Below are 13,229 nucleotides of genomic sequence, written 5' to 3'. Positions count from 1 at the left end.
ATTGATGCAGCACAACAGTCAAATAGTGGAGTGGAGTAGGGGAACAGCAAACAGCCAATAAAGCAGCCCGCCCGCTCGCCTGCCCGCCACAATGGACCTACCTGTGTACACTAGATGGATGTGATGGAATGTACTGTCGTCCCTACATTTCAAGAAGAAGTAAGAATTGCAGTTGCAACAAAGCCTTGCTTGCCTACAAAGAGAGCAGCAATTTGGATTTGTTACTATGTTACCTAGAAGAATAACAAACTGTGCAAGGATGGAGGTTGTAGGAGCAAGGAGAAGTTGTCTGTAAAGTTGGTGGATGCCTATTTTCCATTTTGCAGTCCCTTGTCTCCCTCTTGTGGCCTCCTGGAGGCAACTAGCTGTGCAAAAAAAAGACAGCCTGGCGGCCGGCTGTTGCAGTGTTGCCCTCTCAGGCAACACTGAGTGACTGACTGAGCCTCACCGTCTTATATAAAGTTCAGACGGAACTTTGCACGTGTCATAGTGGAGCCCTCAGGATTCCAGAGCCAGCTTTCTGACATCATAATGGGGCCTCAGAGATAAAAGCCTGGGCCCAGGCAGTGTTGGTCAGTGCTGCTCAGCAGGCAGCACTGGACTGGACTGGATTACAGCTGATACAAGGTGTGAAGGAACAAGGGGTGGCTGTGGGCATGCACTTGCTGCCGCTGCCAGTGTTTATCTGCATGGCAGCAGGGCATTTGGGCGTTGCCAGGAAGGCGTTTTTATGTAGATTCCTCCTCTTTCAGCACTGCATTGTGGTGCAAGCAAAAGAAGCAAATCCTGTCTGGCTTCCTCTCCGGCCTTTATTCACCTCCCGTGTAGCTGTGAGTGTGTGAGCCTGCAGGGCCCCATGGAATTGCCTAGAAGTAGGCTGAATCGCTGCAAGGGCTGAACAGCAGTATCGGGCAGGCTCGGGCAACGCGCGGCCCGTTCGGGTTATCGCTTCTCGGCCTTTTGGCTAAGATCAAGTGTAGTATCTGTTCTTATCAGTTTAATATCTGATACGTCCCCTATCTGGGGACCATATATTAAATGGATTTTTAGAACAGGGAGATGGAAATAGAGCTTGCTCTGTCCACTCCACGCATTGACCTGGTATTGCAGTATTTCCAGGACCGGTGCACCCTTTCCTTATGTGTTGACTAAAAGCAGATTCCAAAAGTGTTTTTTGTCTTTGCTATTGTTTCTGTCTTTCTGAAGGGATCTCCCCTTTTAATCCCATTATTTCAACACCTGTTGGACAATGCATGAGTGATAATGAGCTCATTGATTAAATGCAATTAATGAATAGATTGCCACCTCTTGTTGTGTGTCGTCTGTGTTTCTGTGTTTCCGGCATTTCACATTGGAACACCTCATTCACCTTCCTTGTCTTCTCTCCGCCCTCCCTTTTAGGTAAGTTAAAGAGCTGCACCTGAGCCAGCCACTGATTGATTGATTGATTGATTGATTGATTGATTGATTGATTGATTGATTGATTGATTGATTGATTGATGCAGCACAACAGTCAAATAGTGGAGTGGAGTAGGGGAACAGCAAACAGCCAATAAAGCAGCCCGCCCGCTCGCCTGCCCGCCACAATGGACCTACCTGTGTACACTAGATGGATGTGATGGAATGTACTGTCGTCCCTACATTTCAAGAAGAAGTAAGAATTGCAGTTGCAACAAAGCCTTGCTTGCCTACAAAGAGAGCAGCAATTTGGATTTGTTACTATGTTACCTAGAAGAATAACAAACTGTGCAAGGATGGAGGTTGTAGGAGCAAGGAGAAGTTGTCTGTAAAGTTGGTGGATGCCTATTTTCCATTTTGCAGTCCCTTGTCTCCCTCTTGTGGCCTCCTGGAGGCAACTAGCTGTGCAAAAAAAAGACAGCCTGGCGGCCGGCTGTTGCAGTGTTGCCCTCTCAGGCAACACTGAGTGACTGACTGAGCCTCACCGTCTTATATAAAGTTCAGACGGAACTTTGCACGTGTCATAGTGGAGCCCTCAGGATTCCAGAGCCAGCTTTCTGACATCATAATGGGGCCTCAGAGATAAAAGCCTGGGCCCAGGCAGTGTTGGTCAGTGCTGCTCAGCAGGCAGCACTGGACTGGACTGGATTACAGCTGATACAAGGTGTGAAGGAACAAGGGGTGGCTGTGGGCATGCACTTGCTGCCGCTGCCAGTGTTTATCTGCATGGCAGCAGGGCATTTGGGCGTTGCCAGGAAGGCGTTTTTATGTAGATTCCTCCTCTTTCAGCACTGCATTGTGGTGCAAGCAAAAGAAGCAAATCCTGTCTGGCTTCCTCTCCGGCCTTTATTCACCTCCCGTGTAGCTGTGAGTGTGTGAGCCTGCAGGGCCCCATGGAATTGCCTAGAAGTAGGCTGAATCGCTGCAAGGGCTGAACAGCAGTATCGGGCAGGCTCGGGCAACGCGCGGCCCGTTCGGGTTATCGCTTCTCGGCCTTTTGGCTAAGATCAAGTGTAGTATCTGTTCTTATCAGTTTAATATCTGATACGTCCCCTATCTGGGGACCATATATTAAATGGATTTTTAGAACAGGGAGATGGAAATAGAGCTTGCTCTGTCCACTCCACGCATTGACCTGGTATTGCAGTATTTCCAGGACCGGTGCACCCTTTCCTTATGTGTTGACTAAAAGCAGATTCCAAAAGTGTTTTTTGTCTTTGCTATTGTTTCTGTCTTTCTGAAGGGATCTCCCCTTTTAATCCCATTATTTCAACACCTGTTGGACAATGCATGAGTGATAATGAGCTCATTGATTAAATGCAATTAATGAATAGATTGCCACCTCTTGTTGTGTGTCGTCTGTGTTTCTGTGTTTCCGGCATTTCACATTGGAACACCTCATTCACCTTCCTTGTCTTCTCTCCGCCCTCCCTTTTAGGTAAGTTAAAGAGCTGCACCTGAGCCAGCCACTGATTGATTGATTGATTGATTGATTGATTGATTGATTGATTGATTGATGCAGCACAACAGTCAAATAGTGGAGTGGAGTAGGGGAACAGCAAACAGCCAATAAAGCAGCCCGCCCGCTCGCCTGCCCGCCACAATGGACCTACCTGTGTACACTAGATGGATGTGATGGAATGTACTGTCGTCCCTACATTTCAAGAAGAAGTAAGAATTGCAGTTGCAACAAAGCCTTGCTTGCCTACAAAGAGAGCAGCAATTTGGATTTGTTACTATGTTACCTAGAAGAATAACAAACTGTGCAAGGATGGAGGTTGTAGGAGCAAGGAGAAGTTGTCTGTAAAGTTGGTGGATGCCTATTTTCCATTTTGCAGTCCCTTGTCTCCCTCTTGTGGCCTCCTGGAGGCAACTAGCTGTGCAAAAAAAAGACAGCCTGGCGGCCGGCTGTTGCAGTGTTGCCCTCTCAGGCAACACTGAGTGACTGACTGAGCCTCACCGTCTTATATAAAGTTCAGACGGAACTTTGCACGTGTCATAGTGGAGCCCTCAGGATTCCAGAGCCAGCTTTCTGACATCATAATGGGGCCTCAGAGATAAAAGCCTGGGCCCAGGCAGTGTTGGTCAGTGCTGCTCAGCAGGCAGCACTGGACTGGACTGGATTACAGCTGATACAAGGTGTGAAGGAACAAGGGGTGGCTGTGGGCATGCACTTGCTGCCGCTGCCAGTGTTTATCTGCATGGCAGCAGGGCATTTGGGCGTTGCCAGGAAGGCGTTTTTATGTAGATTCCTCCTCTTTCAGCATTGCATTGTGGTGCAAGCAAAAGAAGCAAATCCTGTCTGGCTTCCTCTCCGGCCTTTATTCACCTCCCGTGTAGCTGTGAGTGTGTGAGCCTGCAGGGCCCCATGGAATTGCCTAGAAGTAGGCTGAATCGCTGCAAGGGCTGAACAGCAGTATCGGGCAGGCTCGGGCAACGCGCGGCCCGTTCGGGTTATCGCTTCTCGGCCTTTTGGCTAAGATCAAGTGTAGTATCTGTTCTTATCAGTTTAATATCTGATACGTCCCCTATCTGGGGACCATATATTAAATGGATTTTTAGAACAGGGAGATGGAAATAGAGCTTGCTCTGTCCACTCCACGCATTGACCTGGTATTGCAGTATTTCCAGGACCGGTGCACCCTTTCCTTATGTGTTGACTAAAAGCAGATTCCAAAAGTGTTTTTTGTCTTTGCTATTGTTTCTGTCTTTCTGAAGGGATCTCCCCTTTTAATCCCATTATTTCAACACCTGTTGGACAATGCATGAGTGATAATGAGCTCATTGATTAAATGCAATTAATGAATAGATTGCCACCTCTTGTTGTGTGTCGTCTGTGTTTCTGTGTTTCCGGCATTTCACATTGGAACACCTCATTCACCTTCCTTGTCTTCTCTCCGCCCTCCCTTTTAGGTAAGTTAAAGAGCTGCACCTGAGCCAGCCACTGATTGATTGATTGATTGATTGATTGATTGATTGATTGATGCAGCACAACAGTCAAATAGTGGAGTGGAGTAGGGGAACAGCAAACAGCCAATAAAGCAGCCCGCCCGCTCGCCTGCCCGCCACAATGGACCTACCTGTGTACACTAGATGGATGTGATGGAATGTACTGTCGTCCCTACATTTCAAGAAGAAGTAAGAATTGCAGTTGCAACAAAGCCTTGCTTGCCTAACAAAGAGAGCAGCAATTTGGATTTGTTACTATGTTACCTAGAAGAATAACAAACTGTGCAAGGATGGAGGTTGTAGGAGCAAGGAGAAGTTGTCTGTAAAGTTGGTGGATGCCTATTTTCCATTTTGCAGTCCCTTGTCTCCCTCTTGTGGCCTCCTGGAGGCAACTAGCTGTGCAAAAAAAAGACAGCCTGGCGGCCGGCTGTTGCAGTGTTGCCCTCTCAGGCAACACTGAGTGACTGACTGAGCCTCACCGTCTTATATAAAGTTCAGACGGAACTTTGCACGTGTCATAGTGGAGCCCTCAGGATTCCAGAGCCAGCTTTCTGACATCATAATGGGGCCTCAGAGATAAAAGCCTGGGCCCAGGCAGTGTTGGTCAGTGCTGCTCAGCAGGCAGCACTGGACTGGACTGGATTACAGCTGATACAAGGTGTGAAGGAACAAGGGGTGGCTGTGGGCATGCACTTGCTGCCGCTGCCAGTGTTTATCTGCATGGCAGCAGGGCATTTGGGCGTTGCCAGGAAGGCGTTTTTATGTAGATTCCTCCTCTTTCAGCACTGCATTGTGGTGCAAGCAAAAGAAGCAAATCCTGTCTGGCTTCCTCTCCGGCCTTTATTCACCTCCCGTGTAGCTGTGAGTGTGTGAGCCTGCAGGGCCCCATGGAATTGCCTAGAAGTAGGCTGAATCGCTGCAAGGGCTGAACAGCAGTATCGGGCAGGCTCGGGCAACGCGCGGCCCGTTCGGGTTATCGCTTCTCGGCCTTTTGGCTAAGATCAAGTGTAGTATCTGTTCTTATCAGTTTAATATCTGATACGTCCCCTATCTGGGGACCATATATTAAATGGATTTTTAGAACAGGGAGATGGAAATAGAGCTTGCTCTGTCCACTCCACGCATTGACCTGGTATTGCAGTATTTCCAGGACCGGTGCACCCTTTCCTTATGTGTTGACTAAAAGCAGATTCCAAAAGTGTTTTTTGTCTTTGCTATTGTTTCTGTCTTTCTGAAGGGATCTCCCCTTTTAATCCCATTATTTCAACACCTGTTGGACAATGCATGAGTGATAATGAGCTCATTGATTAAATGCAATTAATGAATAGATTGCCACCTCTTGTTGTGTGTCGTCTCTGTTTCTGTGTTTCCGGCATTTCACATTGGAACACCTCATTCACCTTCCTTGTCTTCTCTCCGCCCTCCCTTTTAGGTAAGTTAAAGAGCTGCACCTGAGCCAGCCACTGATTGATTGATTGATTGATTGATTGATTGATTGATTGATTGATTGATTGATTGATTGATTGATTGATGCAGCACAACAGTCAAATAGTGGAGTGGAGTAGGGGAACAGCAAACAGCCAATAAAGCAGCCCGCCCGCTCGCCTGCCCGCCACAATGGACCTACCTGTGTACACTAGATGGATGTGATGGAATGTACTGTCGTCCCTACATTTCAAGAAGAAGTAAGAATTGCAGTTGCAACAAAGCCTTGCTTGCCTACAAAGAGAGCAGCAATTTGGATTTGTTACTATGTTACCTAGAAGAATAACAAACTGTGCAAGGATGGAGGTTGTAGGAGCAAGGAGAAGTTGTCTGTAAAGTTGGTGGATGCCTATTTTCCATTTTGCAGTCCCTTGTCTCCCTCTTGTGGCCTCCTGGAGGCAACTAGCTGTGCAAAAAAAAGACAGCCTGGCGGCCGGCTGTTGCAGTGTTGCCCTCTCAGGCAACACTGAGTGACTGACTGAGCCTCACCGTCTTATATAAAGTTCAGACGGAACTTTGCACGTGTCATAGTGGAGCCCTCAGGATTCCAGAGCCAGCTTTCTGACATCATAATGGGGCCTCAGAGATAAAAGCCTGGGCCCAGGCAGTGTTGGTCAGTGCTGCTCAGCAGGCAGCACTGGACTGGACTGGATTACAGCTGATACAAGGTGTGAAGGAACAAGGGGTGGCTGTGGGCATGCACTTGCTGCCGCTGCCAGTGTTTATCTGCATGGCAGCAGGGCATTTGGGCGTTGCCAGGAAGGCGTTTTTATGTAGATTCCTCCTCTTTCAGCACTGCATTGTGGTGCAAGCAAAAGAAGCAAATCCTGTCTGGCTTCCTCTCCGGCCTTTATTCACCTGCCGTGTAGCTGTGAGTGTGTGAGCCTGCAGGGCCCCATGGAATTGCCTAGAAGTAGGCTGAATCGCTGCAAGGGCTGAACAGCAGTATCGGGCAGGCTCGGGCAACGCGCGGCCCGTTCGGGTTATCGCTTCTCGGCCTTTTGGCTAAGATCAAGTGTAGTATCTGTTCTTATCAGTTTAATATCTGATACGTCCCCTATCTGGGGACCATATATTAAATGGATTTTTAGAACAGGGAGATGGAAATAGAGCTTGCTCTGTCCACTCCACGCATTGACCTGGTATTGCAGTATTTCCAGGACCGGTGCACCCTTTCCTTATGTGTTGACTAAAAGCAGATTCCAAAAGTGTTTTTTGTCTTTGCTATTGTTTCTGTCTTTCTGAAGGGATCTCCCCTTTTAATCCCATTATTTCAACACCTGTTGGACAATGCATGAGTGATAATGAGCTCATTGATTAAATGCAATTAATGAATAGATTGCCACCTCTTGTTGTGTGTCGTCTGTGTTTCTGTGTTTCCGGCATTTCACATTGGAACACCTCATTCACCTTCCTTGTCTTCTCTCCGCCCTCCCTTTTAGGTAAGTTAAAGAGCTGCACCTGAGCCAGCCACTGATTGATTGATTGATTGATTGATTGATTGATTGATTGATGCAGCACAACAGTCAAATAGTGGAGTGGAGTAGGGGAACAGCAAACAGCCAATAAAGCAGCCCGCCCGCTCGCCTGCCCGCCACAATGGACCTACCTGTGTACACTAGATGGATGTGATGGAATGTACTGTCGTCCCTACATTTCAAGAAGAAGTAAGAATTGCAGTTGCAACAAAGCCTTGCTTGCCTACAAAGAGAGCAGCAATTTGGATTTGTTACTATGTTACCTAGAAGAATAACAAACTGTGCAAGGATGGAGGTTGTAGGAGCAAGGAGAAGTTGTCTGTAAAGTTGGTGGATGCCTATTTTCCATTTTGCAGTCCCTTGTCTCCCTCTTGTGGCCTCCTGGAGGCAACTAGCTGTGCAAAAAAAAGACAGCCTGGCGGCCGGCTGTTGCAGTGTTGCCCTCTCAGGCAACACTGAGTGACTGACTGAGCCTCACCGTCTTATATAAAGTTCAGACGGAACTTTGCACGTGTCATAGTGGAGCCCTCAGGATTCCAGAGCCAGCTTTCTGACATCATAATGGGGCCTCAGAGATAAAAGCCTGGGCCCAGGCAGTGTTGGTCAGTGCTGCTCAGCAGGCAGCACTGGACTGGACTGGATTACAGCTGATACAAGGTGTGAAGGAACAAGGGGTGGCTGTGGGCATGCACTTGCTGCCGCTGCCAGTGTTTATCTGCATGGCAGCAGGGCATTTGGGCGTTGCCAGGAAGGCGTTTTTATGTAGATTCCTCCTCTTTCAGCACTGCATTGTGGTGCAAGCAAAAGAAGCAAATCCTGTCTGGCTTCCTCTCCGGCCTTTATTCACCTCCCGTGTAGCTGTGAGTGTGTGAGCCTGCAGGGCCCCATGGAATTGCCTAGAAGTAGGCTGAATCGCTGCAAGGGCTGAACAGCAGTATCGGGCAGGCTCGGGCAACGCGCGGCCCGTTCGGGTTATCGCTTCTCGGCCTTTTGGCTAAGATCAAGTGTAGTATCTGTTCTTATCAGTTTAATATCTGATACGTCCCCTATCTGGGGACCATATATTAAATGGATTTTTAGAACAGGGAGATGGAAATAGAGCTTGCTCTGTCCACTCCACGCATTGACCTGGTATTGCAGTATTTCCAGGACCGGTGCACCCTTTCCTTATGTGTTGACTAAAAGCAGATTCCAAAAGTGTTTTTTGTCTTTGCTATTGTTTCTGTCTTTCTGAAGGGATCTCCCCTTTTAATCCCATTATTTCAACACCTGTTGGACAATGCATGAGTGATAATGAGCTCATTGATTAAATGCAATTAATGAATAGATTGCCACCTCTTGTTGTGTGTCGTCTGTGTTTCTGTGTTTCCGGCATTTCACATTGGAACACCTCATTCACCTTCCTTGTCTTCTCTCCGCCCTCCCTTTTAGGTAAGTTAAAGAGCTGCACCTGAGCCAGCCACTGATTGATTGATTGATTGATTGATTGATTGATTGATTGATTGATTGATTGATTTGATTGATTGATTGATTGATTGATTGATTGATTGATTGATTGATTGATGCAGCACAACAGTCAAATAGTGGAGTGGAGTAGGGGAACAGCAAACAGCCAATAAAGCAGCCCGCCCGCTCGCCTGCCCGCCACAATGGACCTACCTGTGTACACTAGATGGATGTGATGGAATGTACTGTCGTCCCTACATTTCAAGAAGAAGTAAGAATTGCAGTTGCAACAAAGCCTTGCTTGCCTACAAAGAGAGCAGCAATTTGGATTTGTTACTATGTTACCTAGAAGAATAACAAACTGTGCAAGGATGGAGGTTGTAGGAGCAAGGAGAAGTTGTCTGTAAAGTTGGTGGATGCCTATTTTCCATTTTGCAGTCCCTTGTCTCCCTCTTGTGGCCTCCTGGAGGCAACTAGCTGTGCAAAAAAAAGACAGCCTGGCGGCCGGCTGTTGCAGTGTTGCCCTCTCAGGCAACACTGAGTGACTGACTGAGCCTCACCGTCTTATATAAAGTTCAGACGGAACTTTGCACGTGTCATAGTGGAGCCCTCAGGATTCCAGAGCCAGCTTTCTGACATCATAATGGGGCCTCAGAGATAAAAGCCTGGGCCCAGGCAGTGTTGGTCAGTGCTGCTCAGCAGGCAGCACTGGACTGGACTGGATTACAGCTGATACAAGGTGTGAAGGAACAAGGGGTGGCTGTGGGCATGCACTTGCTGCCGCTGCCAGTGTTTATCTGCATGGCAGCAGGGCATTTGGGCGTTGCCAGGAAGGCGTTTTTATGTAGATTCCTCCTCTTTCAGCACTGCATTGTGGTGCAAGCAAAAGAAGCAAATCCTGTCTGGCTTCCTCTCCGGCCTTTATTCACCTCCCGTGTAGCTGTGAGTGTGTGAGCCTGCAGGGCCCCATGGAATTGCCTAGAAGTAGGCTGAATCGCTGCAAGGGCTGAACAGCAGTATCGGGCAGGCTCGGGCAACGCGCGGCCCGTTCGGGTTATCGCTTCTCGGCCTTTTGGCTAAGATCAAGTGTAGTATCTGTTCTTATCAGTTTAATATCTGATACGTCCCCTATCTGGGGACCATATATTAAATGGATTTTTAGAACAGGGAGATGGAAATAGAGCTTGCTCTGTCCACTCCACGCATTGACCTGGTATTGCAGTATTTCCAGGACCGGTGCACCCTTTCCTTATGTGTTGACTAAAAGCAGATTCCAAAAGTGTTTTTTGTCTTTGCTATTGTTTCTGTCTTTCTGAAGGGATCTCCCCTTTTAATCCCATTATTTCAACACCTGTTGGACAATGCATGAGTGATAATGAGCTCATTGATTAAATGCAATTAATGAATAGATTGCCACCTCTTGTTGTGTGTCGTCTGTGTTTCTGTGTTTCCGGCATTTCACATTGGAACACCTCATTCACCTTCCTTGTCTTCTCTCCGCCCTCCCTTTTAGGTAAGTTAAAGAGCTGCACCTGAGCCAGCCACTGATTGATTGATTGATTGATTGATTGATTGATTGATTGATTGATTGATTGATTGATTGATTGATTGATTGATGCAGCACAACAGTCAAATAGTGGAGTGGAGTAGGGGAACAGCAAACAGCCAATAAAGCAGCCCGCCCGCTCGCCTGCCCGCCACAATGGACCTACCTGTGTACACTAGATGGATGTGATGGAATGTACTGTCGTCCCTACATTTCAAGAAGAAGTAAGAATTGCAGTTGCAACAAAGCCTTGCTTGCCTACAAAGAGAGCAGCAATTTGGATTTGTTACTATGTTACCTAGAAGAATAACAAACTGTGCAAGGATGGAGGTTGTAGGAGCAAGGAGAAGTTGTCTGTAAAGTTGGTGGATGCCTATTTTCCATTTTGCAGTCCCTTGTCTCCCTCTTGTGGCCTCCTGGAGGCAACTAGCTGTGCAAAAAAAAGACAGCCTGGCGGCCGGCTGTTGCAGTGTTGCCCTCTCAGGCAACACTGAGTGACTGACTGAGCCTCACCGTCTTATATAAAGTTCAGACGGAACTTTGCACGTGTCATAGTGGAGCCCTCAGGATTCCAGAGCCAGCTTTCTGACATCATAATGGGGCCTCAGAGATAAAAGCCTGGGCCCAGGCAGTGTTGGTCAGTGCTGCTCAGCAGGCAGCACTGGACTGGACTGGATTACAGCTGATACAAGGTGTGAAGGAACAAGGGGTGGCTGTGGGCATGCACTTGCTGCCGCTGCCAGTGTTTATCTGCATGGCAGCAGGGCATTTGGGCGTTGCCAGGAAGGCGTTTTTATGTAGATTCCTCCTCTTTCAGCACTGCATTGTGGTGCAAGCAAAAGAAGCAAATCCTGTCTGGCTTCCTCTCCGGCCTTTATTCACCTCCCGTGTAGCTGTGAGTGTGTGAGCCTGCAGGGCCCCATGGAATTGCCTAGAAGTAGGCTGAATCGCTGCAAGGGCTGAACAGCAGTATCGGGCAGGCTCGGGCAACGCGCGGCCCGTTCGGGTTATCGCTTCTCGGCCTTTTGGCTAAGATCAAGTGTAGTATCTGTTCTTATCAGTTTAATATCTGATACGTCCCCTATCTGGGGACCATATATTAAATGGATTTTTAGAACAGGGAGATGGAAATAGAGCTTGCTCTGTCCACTCCACGCATTGACCTGGTATTGCAGTATTTCCAGGACCGGTGCACCCTTTCCTTATGTGTTGACTAAAAGCAGATTCCAAAAGTGTTTTTTGTCTTTGCTATTGTTTCTGTCTTTCTGAAGGGATCTCCCCTTTTAATCCCATTATTTCAACACCTGTTGGACAATGCATGAGTGATAATGAGCTCATTGATTAAATGCAATTAATGAATAGATTGCCACCTCTTGTTGTGTGTCGTCTGTGTTTCTGTGTTTCCGGCATTTCACATTGGAACACCTCATTCACCTTCCTTGTCTTCTCTCCGCCCTCCCTTTTAGGTAAGTTAAAGAGCTGCACCTGAGCCAGCCACTGATTGATTGATTGATTGATTGATTGATTGATTGATTGATTGATTGATTGATTGATGCAGCACAACAGTCAAATAGTGGAGTGGAGTAGGGGAACAGCAAACAGCCAATAAAGCAGCCCGCCCGCTCGCCTGCCCGCCACAATGGACCTACCTGTGTACACTAGATGGATGTGATGGAATGTACTGTCGTCCCTACATTTCAAGAAGAAGTAAGAATTGCAGTTGCAACAAAGCCTTGCTTGCCTACAAAGAGAGCAGCAATTTGGATTTGTTACTATGTTACCTAGAAGAATAACAAACTGTGCAAGGATGGAGGTTGTAGGAGCAAGGAGAAGTTGTCTGTAAAGTTGGTGGATGCCTATTTTCCATTTTGCAGTCCCTTGTCTCCCTCTTGTGGCCTCCTGGAGGCAACTAGCTGTGCAAAAAAAAGACAGCCTGGCGGCCGGCTGTTGCAGTGTTGCCCTCTCAGGCAACACTGAGTGACTGACTGAGCCTCACCGTCTTATATAAAGTTCAGACGGAACTTTGCACGTGTCATAGTGGAGCCCTCAGGATTCCAGAGCCAGCTTTCTGACATCATAATGGGGCCTCAGAGATAAAAGCCTGGGCCCAGGCAGTGTTGGTCAGTGCTGCTCAGCAGGCAGCACTGGACTGGACTGGATTACAGCTGATACAAGGTGTGAAGGAACAAGGGGTGGCTGTGGGCATGCACTTGCTGCCGCTGCCAGTGTTTATCTGCATGGCAGCAGAGCATTTGGGCGTTGCCAGGAAGGCGTTTTTATGTAGATTCCTCCTCTTTCAGCACTGCATTGTGGTGCAAGCAAAAGAAGCAAATCCTGTCTGGCTTCCTCTCCGGCCTTTATTCACCTCCCGTGTAGCTGTGAGTGTGTGAGCCTGCAGGGCCCCATGGAATTGCCTAGAAGTAGGCTGAATCGCTGCAAGGGCTGAACAGCAGTATCGGGCAGGCTCGGGCAACGCGCGGCCCGTTCGGGTTATCGCTTCTCGGCCTTTTGGCTAAGATCAAGTGTAGTATCTGTTCTTATCAGTTTAATATCTGATACGTCCCCTATCTGGGGACCATATATTAAATGGATTTTTAGAACAGGGAGATGGAAATAGAGCTTGCTCTGTCCACTCCACGCATTGACCTGGTATTGCAGTATTTCCAGGACCGGTGCACCCTTTCCTTATGTGTTGACTAAAAGCAGATTCCAAAAGTGTTTTTTGTCTTTGCTATTGTTTCTGTCTTTCTGAAGGGATCTCCCCTTTTAATCCCATTATTTCAACACCTGTTGGACAATGCATGAGTGATAATGAGCTCATTGATTAAATGCAATTAATGAATAGATTGCCACCTCTTGTTGTGTGT

General features: G+C 47.7%; 9 non-coding genes across 9 annotated transcripts; all 9 read left to right on the top strand.

The window, feature by feature from the left end:
• The first annotated feature begins 944 nt into the window (after positions 1–944).
• On the top strand, positions 945–1,135 carry LOC142730249 (U2 spliceosomal RNA). Its single transcript, XR_012878892.1, has one exon. It is a non-coding gene; the product is annotated as a U2 spliceosomal RNA (small nuclear RNA).
• A 1,304-nt stretch (positions 1,136–2,439) lies between these two features.
• On the top strand, positions 2,440–2,630 carry LOC142730247 (U2 spliceosomal RNA). The gene has a single exon (XR_012878890.1). It is a non-coding gene; the product is annotated as a U2 spliceosomal RNA (small nuclear RNA).
• Positions 2,631–3,914: 1,284 nt separating this feature from the next.
• LOC142730246 (U2 spliceosomal RNA) lies at positions 3,915–4,105 on the top strand. The gene has a single exon (XR_012878889.1). It is a non-coding gene; the product is annotated as a U2 spliceosomal RNA (small nuclear RNA).
• Positions 4,106–5,382: 1,277 nt separating this feature from the next.
• LOC142730245 (U2 spliceosomal RNA) lies at positions 5,383–5,573 on the top strand. The gene has a single exon (XR_012878888.1). It is a non-coding gene; the product is annotated as a U2 spliceosomal RNA (small nuclear RNA).
• A 1,304-nt stretch (positions 5,574–6,877) lies between these two features.
• Positions 6,878–7,068, top strand: LOC142730234 (U2 spliceosomal RNA). Its single transcript, XR_012878882.1, has one exon. It is a non-coding gene; the product is annotated as a U2 spliceosomal RNA (small nuclear RNA).
• Positions 7,069–8,344: 1,276 nt separating this feature from the next.
• On the top strand, positions 8,345–8,535 carry LOC142730222 (U2 spliceosomal RNA). The gene has a single exon (XR_012878871.1). It is a non-coding gene; the product is annotated as a U2 spliceosomal RNA (small nuclear RNA).
• A 1,337-nt stretch (positions 8,536–9,872) lies between these two features.
• Positions 9,873–10,063, top strand: LOC142730209 (U2 spliceosomal RNA). The gene has a single exon (XR_012878860.1). It is a non-coding gene; the product is annotated as a U2 spliceosomal RNA (small nuclear RNA).
• Positions 10,064–11,371: 1,308 nt separating this feature from the next.
• Positions 11,372–11,562, top strand: LOC142730197 (U2 spliceosomal RNA). Its single transcript, XR_012878849.1, has one exon. It is a non-coding gene; the product is annotated as a U2 spliceosomal RNA (small nuclear RNA).
• A 1,292-nt stretch (positions 11,563–12,854) lies between these two features.
• On the top strand, positions 12,855–13,045 carry LOC142730184 (U2 spliceosomal RNA). Its single transcript, XR_012878838.1, has one exon. It is a non-coding gene; the product is annotated as a U2 spliceosomal RNA (small nuclear RNA).
• The last annotated feature ends 184 nt before the right edge of the window (positions 13,046–13,229 follow it).

This window comes from Rhinoderma darwinii, unplaced genomic scaffold (assembly GCF_050947455.1).
Source record: "Rhinoderma darwinii isolate aRhiDar2 unplaced genomic scaffold, aRhiDar2.hap1 Scaffold_742, whole genome shotgun sequence".
Taxonomy (NCBI): Eukaryota; Metazoa; Chordata; class Amphibia; order Anura; family Rhinodermatidae; genus Rhinoderma; species Rhinoderma darwinii.
The sequence above is the reverse complement of the archived record's forward strand: the minus strand, read 5'-3'. Positions and strand labels throughout refer to the sequence as shown.